We start from the raw sequence: 20,495 nt of genomic DNA on the forward strand, positions 1-20,495 counted from the left end.
CAGTGATGATCACATTAAACTGATCTCACTGTAGCATGATCATCACATACCAGAATACTTTTATACTGATTTCTATGGTAGTCATGCTTAAATAATTGTGTAACACTCATATAAAAAAATAATAATAATAATAAATACAAATATGGTGGAAAATTTTTACTAAATCAAAGAATATTACATCAAACAAATCGAAAATTTGTATCTGTAAACCAATTACAACGTTGTATATAGTGATTAATAATAATTTTTTCATCCACTAAAAACAACTAGAAATAAGAATACGGCCAAAAAAAGAAAACTTAAGGCCGTGTCGAGTCTTTTCTGCTTACACTTGTGTACCTACCTACTTATATTTTCAAAGTAATCGATTACTAATAATAGTTCTTAAATTTATGAAATTATAATATCATCATCAATACTTGTAGAAAACGAAATTATATGTTTAATATTGTTCATGGTTTTTTTACCATTTTTTTTTACGAAATAATAAGTTTTAAGTTTATAAGAAAATGTATTTCTCTAAAACAAAAGTGAAAGATGAAATGAAAATAATAATATCAATTGTATTTATATAGTATCTATATGTAATTAAGTAAGTATAAATAGTTAGACAGTTGAAAAAATAAATATATTTATTAAACTATATTCTACGTGGTGCAAACATCACTACACTCAAATATTGACAAATTAATGTCTATCGTATAACTGCATCTACTCATAACACAATCATCAGGAGAGTCTATGTTGGCCGTTATCATCCGGATTGTAAATATATATATATACCAGAGAAAATAGTGTGCATTTGATTTTCAAAAGTCATCGTTATTGATTATAATTTATATTGAATAATCATTTCGATCAGAACGAGGGAAAACCTTTAGAAAGTCATAGGATTGGTATGGGTTAGGTTATGGTATGGGTGTACGACGACAAAATGATTACTTACGGTAATATTTTGACGGTTATTTATTCCGATAAAATTTTTTGACGATAAGTCGTTGGTAGAATTGACCTTCAGCAGATGTAACAAATCACTCGATAACAGTAGACTATCATTGTATTTAGGTTGTCACGAAATGATATTTTTACAATGTTTAATGTGTGTATTGAGCGTAATACTATCCAGAAAAAAAAATAGCGAATATGTATACAATAATTACATTTATTGACTATAAGATAAAAAAATATTATAATCTATATATTGTATATACTTTAATAGTTAAACATCTAACACTCGATCAATGGTTTTACACTAGCCACACGAGTGATATTATAACAGACGCCTGAATCCCTCAGGGTTCTTTTTTTATGGCATATCATAAATACCTACCTAAAAAAACGTTTTTTTTTTTTTTTGTACTCTGGTGATATAATAATGACTGATAGGAAGTTTATATTACCTAAATACATAATACAAAGTAATAAAGTATTGTAGTATATTATATTGAAAAGAGACGTATAGTACAGCGTGCAGTATCTATATCGTACACGTGTACACGTGGGCTCTTAATATTAGAGTCGCAGTGCTTTCACATTGGAGTACCTATCTATAATACATTTTTAAGCATAAATTATTCAAGTTACTCTTCACTTTTGTTTTGTGGATCAAGTGCGAAAAAAAAGTAAAACAATTTTATGGATAATCCTCCGATTCGAAAGTCGAAACGGTCGACAAACTGCGAAATGCTTCGTTCATACTACTCTATTCGATCCACAAAACTCGTCTGTAGCCGGTAGAATTATATCATGACACAAGTATCGTATATATGTATATATTAAATGCGAAATAATGCATAGTGCAATCATGCAAATCGGAATAGTAGTAACGTGTGTCCTATAGCCGTATAGTGAGTTGCGGCTACCAGGTAACAGTATGACGTTTGCACGAACAGAATAATGTACAGAATCGTCCGTCACTGCCTTTATGCGACACATTATATTATGTCGTGCCAGGAAGTAGGAACAATGCGACACCGAAACGCACTGTGCAAATCAGTCCCGGTCAATGCGATTGTAGCTGTATAGTTGGCGTACGTTTATAATATGTGTTACCGTTCGAGAATTCAGTTTTTTATCCGAATAGAACAATATGTATATTATTATAACCAAAGACTAGAGCTGGTAGCGCTTTTAAATCTGTTTTTTTTTCATAAAACTCCATTTACGGAGCGTATATATATTTTCCGTATATGTATAAATAAACAAATTAAATACAATTTGATCGCAAAACAGCACACGATTTTCCGAAGATACCGAAAGTTTTGCATTTAAAGTAACTGTAGGTATACCTAATAGTATACCTCCTATAACAGTTCATATCCTTAACTACATAGCAACGAAATATAAAACTAAAAACCCAGACACATGAACTTAAAATTACCTATTATTATGTATTTAAGTATATACATTATAAGTTTAGGTTATCTATTAAATTTATTTACTAATATACATATGATGTAGTTATATATATGTATTATGTAAATTGTATGAGTTTCAAAAGTTTTAACTTTTTTTGAGGAATCTAGGACAATTGGCCAAAAACATTTGATGGATATAAAAAGACAATTCGTCATTCGTCAATAATACTTCATGTCAAAAGTTCTTTTCATCAATAATGCAAAAATATGTTATAGGTATTTATATCGAATAAGGTTTTTATTCATTGAAGTAATGCGTAAAAATAACAAAGTAGGTACACATTTTAAATAAATATGGCTAGTATAATTGTTTTTTGTAATCACATAATTGCATGCCAGTTATTTTTAAAAAAAAATACAAATGTCTTTATATTTATATAATTGAAAGTATTAAACAAAGCAGCAGTTGGATTGAATTGATCGCAACGACGTATTATTAAACCTATCTGTAATTTATTGTAAGATAAAACTGGAAACAATTTTGAATAATTATATTTTCTGCTGAATGTGAACACTAAAAGTGAAATTTCAAAACAAATCAAACACATGTGTATCGTTATGGATAATCATATTTTCGAAGAAATGTATAAATTTGATCAATAAACCATTAAAATAACGAAATATAATTGTTGACGTTCTCCGGTTACCGAGATTTCGAACATCCAATAAAGAGAAGCATTTTCGAGAGGCAAGTATACAAAATTATTAATATATATATATTAAACTGTACTCAAATTTGTTTCCGTTAATATTATTATTATATACGTCCTATCTCCTATCCATACCGGTTTATCGTTCACAATAATATTATATTATACATACCTTAGCATGCATAACTCGGTGAGTTTCCTCCGGTATGTACCCGACACAGACACGCGCGATAATGAGTCCCGGAAATGTCACGTACACAATAAAAACATAATACGATTTTAGTATAATAGTTATTATTATAATAGCATTGCACGTGCACAGGTACACCTGTACTGTTAGCAGTCGCAAGTCGCGGTTTTCTGTCTACGACGTCCTATTATTTGCGGACGACGATTTATTAAAGCTGCGGAACGGCAGCTGCAGCATCGACAACGCCGAGAAAATATTATTATTATCTTAGTCGGTGTCACCGGGATCGTTCGGGTTAAAGAACAAAATTAATCAAGTACCCGTTCGGATAATATAATATTGAGTTTTTTAATTTCGTAGCATGTCGTTTCCAAATAATTTTACAAAAATATGTGCCTGAACGGTGAACACGTTTTGCGTCATAGCGCATTATCTATGACTATGAGTTCTTTGTTAAGACCTTCGTTATTTAAAAAAGAAATATACCGAATGGTTACATTTTACAAATCACGTTAAATTCTAAGTAGGTGTAGAGTGGAATCAGCTACAACTCTCTAGTACATATTATATAATAGTATTTTCAAAAAATTATGTTTTAAGTTACACTATAACACTGTTGAATATTACAATTAAAATATTAAATAAGTAAAAATACATATTTAATCAACTCTTGAACAGTCAGTTACAGACCCCTGTTTATCAAATGTAGAATACGCGCATTTTTAGTTGTTTCTTTATAAAAACATACCAATTATTAACGAGTCGTGATAATAATAATAACAAATGATAAATATAGAGGTATACTCATTTTTTATCCGGTTAAAGTTTTGTTGTCAAGTCAATTATTCCATAATGTTGACAATTTTGAGTTTGAAAAATGTATAATAGATAGGCAATCTGTGTGTGTAATAGTATTAAGTTTATAGCTTGATATGGGTCGATAAACAACGTTGACCAACATTTGTACACTATATGTTGCTTTGAACAATTACTATTAAAACGCAAATTACAAAATATCTCTCCGTTTGTTGATACTTGAATAAATTCTAGAACGGTAGCTTTATAGTTTATAGTTTATGAAAACATCGCTACTACATCATTATAGTATTATGAGGACGTCAGTGCAGATTTTCAGTCGTAGGAGTAAAAACAATTTTATGACCCAGAATTGACATTTTATTTTTTTCAAAAACACCAAGTTTTTAATTATTTTTACTAGATAACTAATGTAACATATATACTATAAAGAATACTTAAGTTATTTCTTATTTTAATTAAAAATGAATAATTTATAATCTCTATTCAAATAAATTAAATTTTTGATGTCTTATCAAAGTATACTGATATATACCGGAAAATTGCCTACATTTTAACTATATAATTATTAACATTTATGAACTATAGCGTTGCCGTGATAAATTAAGTAATGTCACTGGATTTACCCTTTCTTAAACTCCATTAAATGTTAACTACACAGATTTTTCACACAAGTAATTTGGGTTGTTTTGACCAATTAATATGAAACACAGATCTAAAATTTTATCCAATTATAATAACTGTTTTATTTTCAGTACCTAACCATCAATGATTACCTACTCTGTAAAAAAAAAAAAATATTCGTTTTTTGTAAGCCAACAAATTCATCTGTAAAATGCTAAAACAAAATAAAAGGGGGACTTTCATGAAGTGAGTATCCTCAGAAATAATATTACTTATGTACTAATTTCAGAATTTGTATTGTTTGTTTATTGGTAATGTTTTTTCAGATGTCCTGCAAAATCAAAATTCATCATATTTTAAAAAAAAATATGAATAATGAATATCAATGTATTTTGAAGCCATACAATCAAGTCATTTGGTGAAACATAATTTATTTAATACTATATACGTCTGTATAATACATAAATTATTTAATTATGTATATTGTTGTAGTAATAATATTATTGCTGCAGGCTGCAGCTGATTACGAGGGCATTGCGATACGTATTACATACACCTACTTTAATGCATAAAATGTATAGGCACTTTGCTTAGCGAACGTGTGGAGTGACGTTTAATTTGAAATTAAACTTTAAAACAGAGAACGTGCGCGTTTATTGTACAATTTATGTATCCCGGTTTGGTATTTCGGTGGATGTTGACAAAGTGACTTTTGAAAGTCGACCGATTACCGCCCACGGCAGCGCTGTGGCTGCTTGTCACACTATTCCACTATTCGAGGCACTAAGCGAACTAACATTTCGGGTTACAAGAATAATATATTACGTTTTTGAAGTTGAATTTTAATCACACGGCTATCGATTTCCTAGAGTTTCTACTGAAAAATTGTACCGAATAGAGTAAAAACAATGATAATAATACATTTAAAAAAAAAATCTAGAATTGTTCCGACAAAAGTGCTCGGTCACTGCAAATTACGTCTTATGTGCGATAGTTGAGTCAAAGTCTTGAGCAGGTAGATACAACATGGTATTTTATAATTAATGTATTGCATATAGGTTTGGGTTTCACTATATCTGCAGGAACGGTAATTTTATCAAAATTAAATATATTTTTTTTTTGGTTCTAATTTATGTGTTATAAAAAAGGAGGTGATGTTCAAGTTCAATGAAAATGTATTATAAAAGTATTTTAAGCCATACTTACATCAATGTAATCAATGAATTTACTTGTTCGTTCGTACTAAAATTTATAATAAAAATTCTGAACTATGCTAATTTTATTAATTGGGTAGTAAAAAATATATTATAGTTTTAAAAAAGTTTTTTTTCTTGGTATTAGTATAATATGATAATTTATTAATATTATATTTTGTCTATTTAACTTAAGGTTTTGTGGTACTTGTAGATATTGATGTTATTAAGTAACGAGAACTAAAGCTTTCAAAGATCTAATGACAATAATATATAGTATATTATTTTTTTTATTACATTATATATAGTTAAGTGTTTTAATCATCAACTACTGTGAGGTTGATTTCTGGTAGCAAATTGGATATAATAAGTAACTAAATAACTGGAAAAAAATAATAAAAAACAAATAAGGAAATTCATACGTATAACCAATTTATTGTGACAAATCCAATTTTTATATTGTAATTCAAAACGGATAACTCTTAACATTCAGATTTCTGAATTTTCCTAAAACATTTGTATACGTTTTTTTTAGGCATGATATGAATTTCATTTTTGAATTTTTTTGATTTATGAATTATTAATTTGTTGTAAGTGAGTAAAAAAGTTTAAAAATATATAATACAAGATTACTTATAAAATATCTGATAAAATTAAAAATGTTGTAAATAAGATTACAAATTTTATTATTAACTCGTTTTAAGTTTTGCAAATTGTACATAATTAATCAAAATAACCAATTTTTAAATTCATAATATTTTTAATTTTTATATTTCCTTTTAAAATTGAAAATGTAATACAATAGGTTCTTTATAATTTTTTTTTTTTATTGAAAATTAAAAAAAAAAACAGTTGAGCATACATTTGAGTCATTAAAATTGATACTTGAACGAAATTGGATATTCTATCATGAAATAATAATTTTTTCTCAAACGGATTTTACAATATTCTAATTTTATTTAAATATAATCATTTTCTGTAAAAATTTAATTTCTAAAATATTTAGATTAATTTTAAGTTATTTATAAGCATTTCAAATTTTAGATTTTTTTTTAAAACATTAGCACTATAGATCAGACCTGATTCCAAACCCTGTGGTTGATAAAATATATTTATTTACGACCATACCGTGTAAAAAAAATAGTACAATTTCCTCGAAACCCCTACTGCTTTGCCACGACCAATTACAGAAGATTTATTAAGGATTCGTGATATCTACATTATTTTCTTATTAAAATTAGTTTGATTAAAACGATTACGCATATTATTGACCAAACCTTTGACCACGTAATCCACCAAACGATGTAAATTAAAATTACAATGGTCGAGCAAAACATGATAAAATAACAAAGTATGATGCCACGATGGAAATATAAACTGAAAATATATTATAGTATCTAGTTTGCCTTGTATTAAACTATCTACTTATATTATAAAATATACTGATCACGACTCAATCAACGAAAATCAACGAAATGGTAACCGATTGTCATAGAGGTAAGGGCTAAGGGGTACGTATATTATTAAATTGCTATAAGATAAACTTATATTTTATCATGGACCAAAAAACGTGGCACAAAGTCAACTAAGGAGCTGTAGCGTTTGAAATTATATAATAATAGTTAATACATCGAAATATTAATATAATATGTATTGTTGGGAATTAAGATTCAGCACGATAGTCGCAATATTTGCATTTTTTTTTTTCAAAGATTGAAACGGATTTGTTTTTAATGAATAATGAAAACGGTAAAGAAGCGATTTGTTTTATTTTTCCGAAACGACCGTTAACAGGCACACGAACCTATATAATAAAATATGTGTGTATATATATATATATCATTGTATATAGGTACCTAAGTAGTAAAAAATAAAATAGAACCGTTTTCACCGCATTTGCAGTGGGTTTAGTTTGCTGATTTTGAGAATCGTATCGACGTATTTTCTGCGTAGACGATTTTCACAGACTTTTATTATTATTTTTTTTTTTTTATTGCTTTTCGACCATTATTTCGAAATTACTTCCACGTCACAAAATGATGAGATGTAAAACCCATGACGACTGTAATCGTATATTGTCCGAGCACAACATTTATATTATAATATCTATATAGTCTACATACTCGTATTCAATGGCGTATACATGACTATTTCTCACGGGGTGGAGAAATTCATATAAATCACGACATAATGACCCTTGGTTTCACCCCTCCAACAACTGCCTAGCTAATTCAAAATATAATTTTAATTTTTCCATCATCATATATATTATGAACAACAAATATTAACGTATAGTTGTCATAGTTGTTGGAATACGTATTTACAATTTAATCGTTTATTTTTGTGATGTTCTATTTATGTGCCCATTAGAATGGCTTGAAATTGTTAATTTGTTGTAGTTAAAATATTGTAAATATTCGAAAAAAAAATTCATAACTAATATACATGCTTTATTATTTTAAACAAATCTTTATTTAGATTCTGTAGAGTGGAGCGATGGATGTATTATTGATTTTACTATGATGTGTATTTTTTAGATTTTTTCTCTTGTATTTTAAAAGTATTTCAATTTTCAACTTAAATACATTTTTGGTGTGAAAGTGAATCATAGTGGTACTTTGATAATATATTCGTATGGGGAAGAATAAAAAGTTAAAAATTTCAAAAACTTTTTTTAATAAATGGAAAATACTAAAATATTAGGGAAAATTTGTAAGAAAAACTAGTTTTTGACAAAATAGATTTTCATATTTTATTGCGATTGAAATTTGGATAAAACACAAACATTTATCATAAATAACAAATTTTAATTTTAACAAAATTTATTTTATTAATAACTAGTTTTTCTTACAAATTCCTATTTTCCCTAATATTTATAGTATTTTCCAGTTATTAAAATAAGTAGATACTTAAAAACTCACTAAATGTTAATATGCAAATGTTTATTCATGATATTTTTTTTGTGTTTAAAGTTTTAAAAATTCGTCGAAAAAGCAAACATTTGAAAATTATTTCGTAATTTATTTAAACCTAAAGCTAGGCTAAGGCTATTTAATATAACATTTTTAAATGTTTTACTTGCATGGATTATTAAAAAAAAAATTGTCTGCAATTCAACAGATATTTTTTATGAATCTCTGAAGTTTAAATCTTGACGAACTGTTATGTATTCACCCATAAAATAACGATTTTAGTTTTATTTATGTGATTCAAAGAGCATAAATCGTAGAAACTTTTGAAACATTCTCGATAAACTGATGAAAAAAATGTGTTTTGAGCAGATTTAACTTCTTAATCCTCTAATGTGCGCCCGTTTATATTAATCGTATATATCTATCTAAGCGGCTGTATTCACAGAATGTTTTTGGAATAATATTGTTTGCATAAATATTTTGTATATCGATGAAGCTGTACAAAGTGTCAAAATGTATTTTTCATTTGTACAGGACTACACACAAGAGATTAGTTTTAGAATATTTAAATTACCTATTTGTACGTTTTCACGCAGGTACAGTGCTATAAACAGCTATGATGACGTTAAAACACTTTGAAATTTTACATTCCATGGGTCACTGATGATCGTTTCCTTAGTGATAGTTTGAGTTGCTATTGGTATTAAAAATACAGGTATCATTGTTTAAAAATTCATTTTAACTTCATTATACATATCTATTAATGTATAGTTAACGCACTATAAAATATCATGTCGGTACAAATAAATTAATACAATTTTGGTTATTCGGTTTTGCGATATTAGCAGAATGTCGGTATAATATTCAATTTTATATCATTACCTACCTATGTAACATTGCCAGATTGGTTAATACAATATTAAACAATATGATTTTAACACGTAATAATAGTATAGTGTTTGACATAATATTATAATTGAGATTATTTTATAATATTTTAAAAAAATGTTTACATTTTTATATTTAGTTAAAGAAGTCAATGGACAAAAGAAAGACTTATAAATAAAATTGTATTTTTAAAGATTATTATTCTACAGCGGCCTCTACGTCTGGTGATATAAAAATGTGTATAAGAAATAGGTATACAAAAATGTTATCTATTAGGCCTATGAATGTATGATTGTTTTAGAGTAAAAAATGTATATAACAATATAAATCATTTAAAATAAATTGATTTAAGAAATATTGATTTATGTTTTTTTTTTATATAAGTATATATATATTATATATGAATTACTTATATAGGTATTATTTTTTATGATATATTTTAAATTATAATATTTTTAGCAGCTAACTTCTTGCTTACACTTAGTAGTTTTATATATTCCAGATTTATTAAAGTAAACTTTTATTTTTCACTTACAATGCTATTGTTTGATTATTTATTTTTTTGTATTGATATAATTTAAAAAAATAATACATTTTAACGGGATTCCCGTCGATAACAAAAATATGTAACACAAATTAAGCATTTTACTTATTTTGTATTAACATAAAAACAATGTTTGGTACCATAACAGATATCATGTTTGAGAATTAAAATTATAAAATTAGATACCTTTTGTCAAGTAAGAATCATATAAGCTATAGGTAATACATGATAATAAATAAATACATTTATATAATATTTTATAATTATATTATTCTAGATATGTATTAAAAATATTTAATAATATTCAAACATGATAATTTGATTAATTAAAATAATAATTGAAATAACTAAAAATAATAGGTATTTGGAAATTTCTAGATAAATTTTTAATATTCTCTTAGATTGCACTCCAATTAATTATCATGCGTACTCACTACTCATATAAGTACTTGGTGTTTTTTTATTGATATACAATATACATTGTTAAAGTTCACGAATTCATGAAGTCAACATTGTTATAGCTTTCTAGTGTTTATTCATCTTCATAATGTATGGATTTTTTAATTCATAAAATTATATATAACTTATATAAAAAAGTATATAATATACAAATATTTTATATATTATACATAGATTATCGTGTCCAAACGTAGGTACCATAATATTACATATACTAACATGTAACTTAATGTGTTTTTTTATATTTTCAAGTAGGTAGTAATATTGTTTTTTAAATTGAATTTTAACAAAAAAATAAAGTATATTGAATTGAAACATGCCAGTTTTTATTATTTTTTTATGATTAATAAATAAACGATGAAATAATGATGTAATGAATAATATGATGCCTAAAATATGATTGGTTAATTTTTTTTATGATTTCTGTGAATTCAATCTTAAGTTTTATTTTTCAGAATACAGATTAAAATATATAATTACCTTTTACCTATACCTATTTAATTGCCATAATGTATAAGATATTAGAAAAATATAAGTATCTAGCTATATTATATTATATTGTACCTACCCTATCTGCACTTGTTTAACACAATATACTAATATGCATTACAAAATAAATATTAAATAAAAAGTATAGACGGTGCGGTACCTGGAAAAATCTGCATTTGAAAATCCGTCCAGCAGTCGGGTTTAAAAATGTAGTCATATATTCATTATGATTGTGAACGGTTGATTTTGTTAATGCACAATGTATTTTTTTACCGATCTTTAATATTATACAAACTGGGAGCCCTCTAAATATTGCTTTCAAGAGAAATAACTATAATTATGATAATTGTATATATATATACTAAATTTAATTTCTAATTAAATGAAAAAAAAATGAATTATACGATGTCCAAGACCGTCTACTGCAACGTCTGCAATGCCATGAATTTAGTAAAGTACTGCTATAGTGTTGCACTATATCCTGTTTGTCTTGCGAGCAGAACTGATCTCATTGCCGTATATTCCGAGCACGTTTTCAAAAGATACATTTGCGGGAAACGTGGTATAACCAGGTCTTAGGAAATATAATTATGTGATGTTATGTCTTATACACAGTATTAAGAGAAATTTTATTAGAAAAAATTGGTTCTTAATTATGTATCATAATATTGTATTTACATTATAGGAATATGGCGTAAAGGAAACTTTCCACTTTCGTATGAATACGAATAACTTTGACATTCTTGGTATTTTTAGTAGTTTTTCAAAAAATTTTCAAGGATAATCCACCAAAAACCTCACGAACTCACTTGTTCGGTATAGTTTTTTAAACTATGTATTATTGTTCTGCATTGTTGCCTCATTGCCTGTTACAGTTCAAATACGAACTGTATATATTGGAGCCTGGGGGATTTACCTCACAGTTAAAGGGACGGGGGGCAATAATTTTAATTGCTACACTGTTACTGTATAATATTATTAATGTGACTTTTTTCTTTTATAGTGGCTACTGAAATTACTGCAAAATTATGCATTTTTTTTTTGTTTATGCATACATTTTTATGACATTTAAGCAGTGTCTTGTGGTGGTCTTAACTTCTATTGTTCAAATGAAACCATCCTTTTTTGCTTTTTATTGTAAAGCTGATGATTAAAAACAAAACAAAAAAAAAAAAATTATATTTTTAAATCAAAATTCAAATGAGTAATTTAAAAATCATAATTTGAATAAATGCATTATTAAAGGATAAATAAAGATAAGCGTAGTTAATGAATTATTTAATACAAATGATAAATATTTATTATAATTATAAACAGCAGACATAGTAATAGGCGGAGTTCAATAAAATAAAATATTAAATTAGTAAAATGTATTATATTACATTAGCACTTAATAAGTTAAAAAAATGTCATTTTTATATATGATTATTATTTCTTAATTAGTTTGTCTATTGCTAATTTATTTAAAATAAAATATTGTGTTGGTACTCTGATCTAGTTGTCTTTCGATTTTCACGTAGGTAAGTATTACTTATCGTAAGAATAAATTTCGGATTAAATTTTTTGATTACAATAACTTTACGAGATATAGTTTTTAAATATGTATTATCACGATTTCTCACCTTACTTTGTGTCTAAGTGAGTGGATAGTCTTGATTGGACAAAATACTCCGTATTTGCGATGTTAGCTAACGTGAAAATAAATCGGAATAAAACATTAAAACTAATAATAATTAACATAATTCAATTATTTTGTAAGCATATAAGTAATTATAGCTATTTATAATGCATTTTGATAGTGTTTAAGTAAATATTTTTAAAAGTGGTTAAAGCATTTCGAGAATATCAAAATCGTTACGTTTGGCTACAAGACGAAAACGGAAAGAACATATTTTGCAGTTATCTGATTCGGAAGAAAATCTTATTTGTTTTTATCCGATTTCGGGTAAAAACGGAGCTGCTCGTCGGGAAATCGGTTAATAAATTTCCGATAGCCGATAAGTCGACGGTATCATCGCGGAATCGGTGTAAATGAGATAAAAGAGAAAAATCGAACGGCACAGGGGGACGAGATAGTGGGTATAATAATACAAATTTTGTGAGTTCACATATTATACGACCATATATTATTATATTATTATTTTCCGTCCGGTCTATGGGGACGACCGTGGCGGGGTTAAAACCGGAGTGGCCGAGCGTTCGACTAGACGTGTTGAACGCTGAACACATTACATTAATATTATTATAATTTATAATTATATTTTGCTCTGAACGAGAAGAGTTGTTGACGGTTTAAATTCCGGTCGGAAAATATCCATTTAATGTATGGAGTTAATACCGTTATCTGCTGGCTACAATAATGTTAATAAATATGCGCGCGCGGTAATGAGGTTTTGTGTAGTGTATTTCTATATATTATTCACACATCCGTAATAATTATAATATATTATTATTTTTTGTCATCCGTCTATATACTCTTTGGGGGAACAATAATTTAACTGTTCGTGGTGAAAAATACCTGTATCGGGTTTTAGTCGAATTCGTATTCATATATACATTCCCAAGGGTCATGATTGTTATGGAGCAATAACCCTTCCCTGCAACGTCATTTCACCACAATATACCACCGAAACATACCTATTCGAAACCCTTATCCGATAGAGCCCCGTCTCCATTCTAACTTCAATACGCATTCAACAGCTCGGACGCATTCAATTTAATAATACATAATTATTTATAACGACTACGGCGCGGAGATTTTTATTTTTTGAAAACGCGGTGTTTCTGCAATTATGTAGGTATTCGTGTACGCTTGTTATCTTTATACTATACAGTTTACAACACGATTTGGACTTTTGACTTTAAATTATGTCACGGTACAATCTTCATTTGATCTCTTTTTATTTTATTTTTTTTGAGAAACGTGCATATTTTTTTTTTTAACTTAAAAAACTTCTACAATATCTTCTCCGTCAATATTTGAAGTGCAAATGAAAAGTTTCCATTGAAAACGCACGCTCGCGTGTCGCTTTAATGTTTAATTTGTATACTGCGCGAACAAGTTCTGTAGATAGCTGAACTTGCACACGGCAGTATCCGGCGTTTTTACCCATTACACATATATTTTATACAACGATTGTCTTATTAATGAGTTCATACGCGAACACACACACACACTCACACGATAGTACAATGAAATCGAATCGTAAAAACACGACACACGTGTCGTATATTTTAAACGACAAAGAGCGATGAGTATGTGTATTTCAAACGATTGCTTTGAAACGATGATAATATAATATAATATATTACACAGAACTAATAATAATTATAATAGTATATTCGCCGCGTGCAAAAGACGGACGCGCAGTGGTTCGTCGGTGGCGATGACGGGCGTGTGTGTTTGAAAAGAAAATTAACTCACGCGAACGAAAGAACAATATAATAATATGCATAAACGTATTCTTCGATTCGCAGACGTAATAACGATTATAAAATGTTACTTTCGCGTATAATGTTGCAGACGCTTGCGATACACACGACGACTGTATAAAGTTTATACTTACCGAAGAGGCGAAGAGGACGGACGAGCAGCTACATTATCTAATACACAGCAGGTACGATGCACCCCGTGATCGTGAAGCACGTGCACTCGCACACGCACAAACGGACACACGTGGTAAAGGTGTAATTGGAAATAATCGCAAAAACAAGAAAAAAAAATTAAACCGTTTTCGCCGATAACCGAACTCAAAAATAAAAAAAAAAAACACAATTTCGCACAATAACGTCGTGGTGTGTCTCGCGAGCGCCGCTGGTAAATCCGATGATTTCAACGATGATTCCTGCACTTTGGTCGGTCTTGATCGACCGCGGTACGACGCCGACGGTAGGTACGCAAAACGGTGCCGGACGCGGCGAGCACGCAGAGACGAGACGCGCGTCGTGCGAAAACTGCATTGCGGGCTGCTGCGGCGCCGGTGACCGCGACAAGACACACATAGGTACGACGACGACGATAATAATAATAACAACATTATTATATATATATATCATAATATCGTTGTGTACGTGCGCAGAAATAGAGACGGTGCGTTTCGATACTATATATTTTACCTGTACACGGGCATGAATATTATAATAATATCTCGCGTACGTACCACCTACCTACCTGTTATAACCTACGCGCGTCTATGTGCACACACAGGTGTCGCCTCTCGTTGCCACGATAACGATTTCCAAAGTGCGTCACGCACGCACGCACGCACCGTCGCTCGCCGCGCAGGTTTATGTACGAATAATATACATAATAATAATGCATATATATATTATATAGTCTCGTGTGTATGATGTTGATGTGTGACACGACGTTATTATAATATATATATATTGTACGTATCAGACCGATGGACGTCACAGGACGTCGCCGTGTGCTCTCGCACGGTCTGTACGATAATACGCGTGGGAGGTGTGTACCCGGCCTAATATGTGCATCGCGACGTCGTCGTGTTCGAAGGACTAAAAAGCTAATTATTGCAATACCGTCGTTGCGAGTATTTTCCGACGAGCATCTGATGTGTACGTAAATACGCGTATTTCGCATCGTTATTATAATATTATTATCACGATATACCTATTATGGGTTAGACACGAGACGCTTATATGGTACTACCTGTTGTTCCGCCGCACGTTTCGCGCGCCCCGTCCGGAAAAAGACCGTAAGCTCAGAGTTATCCAAAGACGAGTATATAGAGTATGCGGAAAACATTTAGTATCGATACGTATATAGAGTGTTATTTTGAACCAGCGATAAGGACCCTGATAGTTAAAGTACAAACAATATATTGACTCGTAAGCACGAAATATTACCAAAACGTAACCCAAATGCGCAAAAAAAAAAAATTAAAGTGTATACTTTATCAAAACCATAGTCATTATTATAATAACTGAATTATTATAGTAGTATTAAAATGAAATAATAATTATTAGAATTGTGTGTTATTTTAAATTTAGAAGTGTAAGAGTAGGTGTATCAAAATTCAACTTGAAATTTGAAGCCAACGATTTTTAAATGATAATTCTTTCAAATTCTTAAATTACGATACAAATATACAATAACTATGTAAACTTCAATTGAACACCATCATTGTTGTTTTTGAAGTATAAAATTACTATATGGCTGAGAAGAGAACTAAATACCTAATATAACGAGTGTCAAAATTTAAATTGAAACTTATAGTGCAACGCGTATAATATCGTAACAAGTAATACAATTTATTATTACGCTTTTATGGTTGTATCCCTTTATACTAAGGTACAAAAGCGCAAAACGAATTTGTGCTTTTTGGTTACTGAAAAAAATAGACAATTTGTGCTTTTGGATATCACTGAATATAGTTCACTCATAAAGTCAAAAGTTCATATAGATAAAAGTATGATATTTCCTTAAGTTTATTACCATTTTTTTATTATCGTCAAGGTTACACTCAGGTATAAGGTATAATAAATAGTTACCAGACCTTTAAGATTTTTAAAATTTCACTTAATATTTTTTTTTATGGGTTATTATATAAAAATATTTATTGTGACACTATATTATAGTGTATAATATAATAAATGTATGCCTAATAACTTATAAAATTAACCATTAGCGTTAATTAAATAACTTAATTAAGGAATATTTATTTGACTAGATAAATTTATATTTAAAATTATTGTATTTATATAACATCATTAAATAAAAAAATTATAATTAGCTAATTTAACTTACACTCACACTTGTAGATAATATGATTAAAACATGATTTGGAGTTGACGTATTATTTTTCAAAGTAGGTAAGTGGAAAAGCTGTTTTTATATCGGATACTTTAAGTGGTTGAGTTATAAAGTTTTAAAAAATTAACTTTTCAACTTTGACTTATTAATGACCAACTTTATACATTCTATTTGTACACTTAAGTGCCATTGATCCGATACGAATGTACAAGACATCCCTTTGTAGGTACTCAGAAGAAACGTTATTAATTAAGTAAAAACGTTTATAAATTTATAATGAAATCATCGTATATGATACACGATATTATACATTTTATTGATGTGATATATGTGCCAATACTACACGTGTGTAAATAGGTCAGGTCTTATATTATAGTCGAGAATTTTGTTTCCGCGCGTGCACGTGCATTACACTACACCAATTATAAATTTATAATTATAATAATATCAGCGATCATTGTTTATGACGTACATATTATTATAAAACATGATGGGTACAATAATTATGGTGTTTTATATTCGAGTAGACTATTTATTATGACGACGCACGCGACGCGACATCGCCTGTTGACAATACAAACGTAATAAATATAAGTATTCACGTGCATATTATATACATATACATTCTGCAGAAATATGGGGTTCGATCGAAAATTCGAAAAGTCAATCCGCACATCAATATATTTTAATAGATTTAATTTGAATAGAAACTAAAAATCATAGTACCTACCTATATTTTGTATGTTTTGCAGTTTTCGCACTTTAATAGAAGTTGTGCAATGTTGAATGTATGTATATGTACTGTGTATATCGCATCATCGTTTATAATATATCTGTTATAGTATCGATGTAATAAAACAGTTGATAAATTTGCATTTTAATCTCTTAATAGCGATAACATATTCTCTTGCACAGTAGAACAGATTTTCAGACTGATTTTCATTTAAATGATAATATATACTTTTATACAATATGTATATTATGCATTGTGTAGATAGGTCGAACTATGATTTCAGAGTGGAACGATGCATGTATTGATTTTTTTACAATGACTGAAACCGAGTTGTTTTTACCGAACGCAAAATTGTTTCATGTCACAATACGAGTTTGGTCTGGTAAATATTTTTGGGTTATTCGATTTATAGATTTTTCTGAAGTACACGAGTCCCAATGAAATAAACGTATAGGTGTTTACACGAATTGTGTGCAGATAAATTGAAATCGAGAAACTTTATTTGTGTATTACTCTTTAATCATTAGGGTATAACTCATGTACCTACTAGGAATTTCGTTAGAACACAATACTCATCGGTTAATGTGTAACATTGTTGTGTGTTTTGTTCCTTCAATGTCCCTTTACATGATGTATCGTTGAAATAAAATGTTTTAGTCTTAAAATTTGCGGTTATAGTTTCTGATAGAAAATTGAATGTAGTCGATACGTTGCGAGGTTTTTAGAAAGTTAAAAGTTCCAAATATTTTTCAAAATAATCGAGTAAAACTTTTTACAGTTTTATTCACTGTATGTCTATTAATAGAAAATTTAAAATAATTAATTATTTGAATAATATCATTAATATCAGCTGCTTTGTTTTTTTTTATGATTATTTTCAAAAATACACGGTTTGCACCATAGTTACAGCCGGCGATACTGTCCAAATTTTAAAATGATAAGTATAGGTATAAACATTTTAATTTTTCACTAAACATTTTTGAAAGCAACATTTTAAATGTAAGTGATCACGTGTTGTGATAAACTAATAAAATGTCGACCGTAATTATTCGGATAAGAAAAAATATGACATAAAACGCGCATTTTTATTATTTTTTTTGTTTAAATACGAACTCGATTTTTATTACGATCGCAATATTTGTTTTTCATAACCGCGATTTGCAGGACACGATTGTGATTGCAAGCCGTTATTGTAATACAATTTAAAAGTGTACACAAACATTATAATGTATTATACTAATTACGTTTAGGTACTAATATTTTTCTGTCACGCGCACCCATCATCACGCTTTACATGTATTTAAGTGAGGTCGGTGTTTAATTACTGTTACGCAGACCTCGGATCGACGGTATTATTTTTTTTTCTGTTTGAACGGCCATACGGTATACAGGTAGTTACCGCTGACATGTTATACCAATTTAAGTGCGTTACAAATATATATATATATATATATATACACCTACGTGAAAAAACCGCGGATAAAATAATAATCATACTGCGTTTTCGTGTTGAATAAAACACGGGAGCGTGTGTAGAGTGTGTTGGGCTCGCAAACTCGTGCACGCAACGTAATAACGTATTTTTTACAAACGTCGGTGGTCATATATGGTTAAAATTTTAATTTTGACAACCGTTTGAATCATGTATAAGACATGTTCAATGGTAGTGCACCACCTAAGTGTACGTTCTTTTCCCCTAGCAGCTATAATACGGTATAATACTTATACTATATTATACACGATTAACTTACTGCTTATCGCTGCAACTTTCAATAAATTCATGTCTATAACACTACGGTATGAGTTAAATCGAAGTAAACGTACGAACAGAGACTAATACTTATCTATAAAAATAATGGTGTAATATAACCTATTAGGTATATAGATTATTATTGCGTAGATATATCGTAAGTCGTAACTGTTTTAGATTCTGACAATGAAGGAGGTACCTATTGGTTTTATTATTAAGTTATAGGGAGGTTTCTTCAACTAAAAGTTTTTTTTTTTGTGGCAGTAAAACTATAAAAGCCTATTCAATCGATTGAATCCGCAGACAGTGTTTTAGAACGAACGCTTTTTAAATTTTTCAATAGCTGGGCAGCTTAAAAAATGCATTGGAAAAACCTAGAAAAAATGCAGCTTACGGCTTGATAGTTTTTAAGTAATTTAAAAATAAATCTAAACTGTTTTTTTTCTCTAGTATACCGCAGACTTTGCTAAGAATAAAAGTATTTTATTGTCACAGGTCATTTTTGTAAAAAAACCTAAATGTGAAAATTTGGTGCTAATAACTATAACTAGGCAAACATATTTTAAAAATGTCGATAGTCATAAATTTTGAATAAATAAACTAGAATTGGAGAACAATTTGTAGTTAAAATGAGCAGATGGACCGAATTTTTTTTTGGAAATATAATGTTTTTAAATACTTAAAATTATGCAAAACAAATATTTAAAAAAAAAAAACAATTATTGTTTTCGAAATAGTTATAACTTTTATGAGTATTTTACGTTAAACGAGTCACTCGGTATAGAATATTATTTCAATATTATTACATCACTACAACGTTATTTCGTTTATTTTAGTTTATACATTGCATGTGGTGTTATACTGGTATTGTAGGTACATTACAGTATTAAATGTAACTTGTATAATATTTATATTTAAAGTACTTATATTTGCTTTTTCTTAGAGTAAAAAATTGACTAAGCGGAGCATTTTCATACTATAAATAATATAATATATGTGTGTGTGGTATTTTATAACTCTGCAATAAAATCTACATTGCACGCTTTGTTTCTTT

General features: G+C 28.6%; 1 long non-coding RNA gene across 1 annotated transcript in view; it reads right to left on the reverse strand.

The window, feature by feature from the left end:
* The window catches only part of LOC126552906 (uncharacterized), a 76,192-nt gene extending 60,850 nt beyond the window's left edge, over positions 1 to 15,342 (reverse strand). Inside the window, exon 1 of the long non-coding RNA XR_007606358.1 lies at positions 14,749 to 15,342. This is a non-coding gene — a long non-coding RNA (uncharacterized LOC126552906). The remainder of the gene's footprint in view (positions 1 to 14,748) is intronic.
* Positions 15,343 to 20,495: the final 5,153 nt, after the last annotated feature.

The sequence above is a fragment of the Aphis gossypii genome, chromosome X (assembly GCF_020184175.1).
Source record: "Aphis gossypii isolate Hap1 chromosome X, ASM2018417v2, whole genome shotgun sequence".
NCBI lineage: Eukaryota > Metazoa > Arthropoda > Insecta > Hemiptera > Aphididae > Aphis > Aphis gossypii.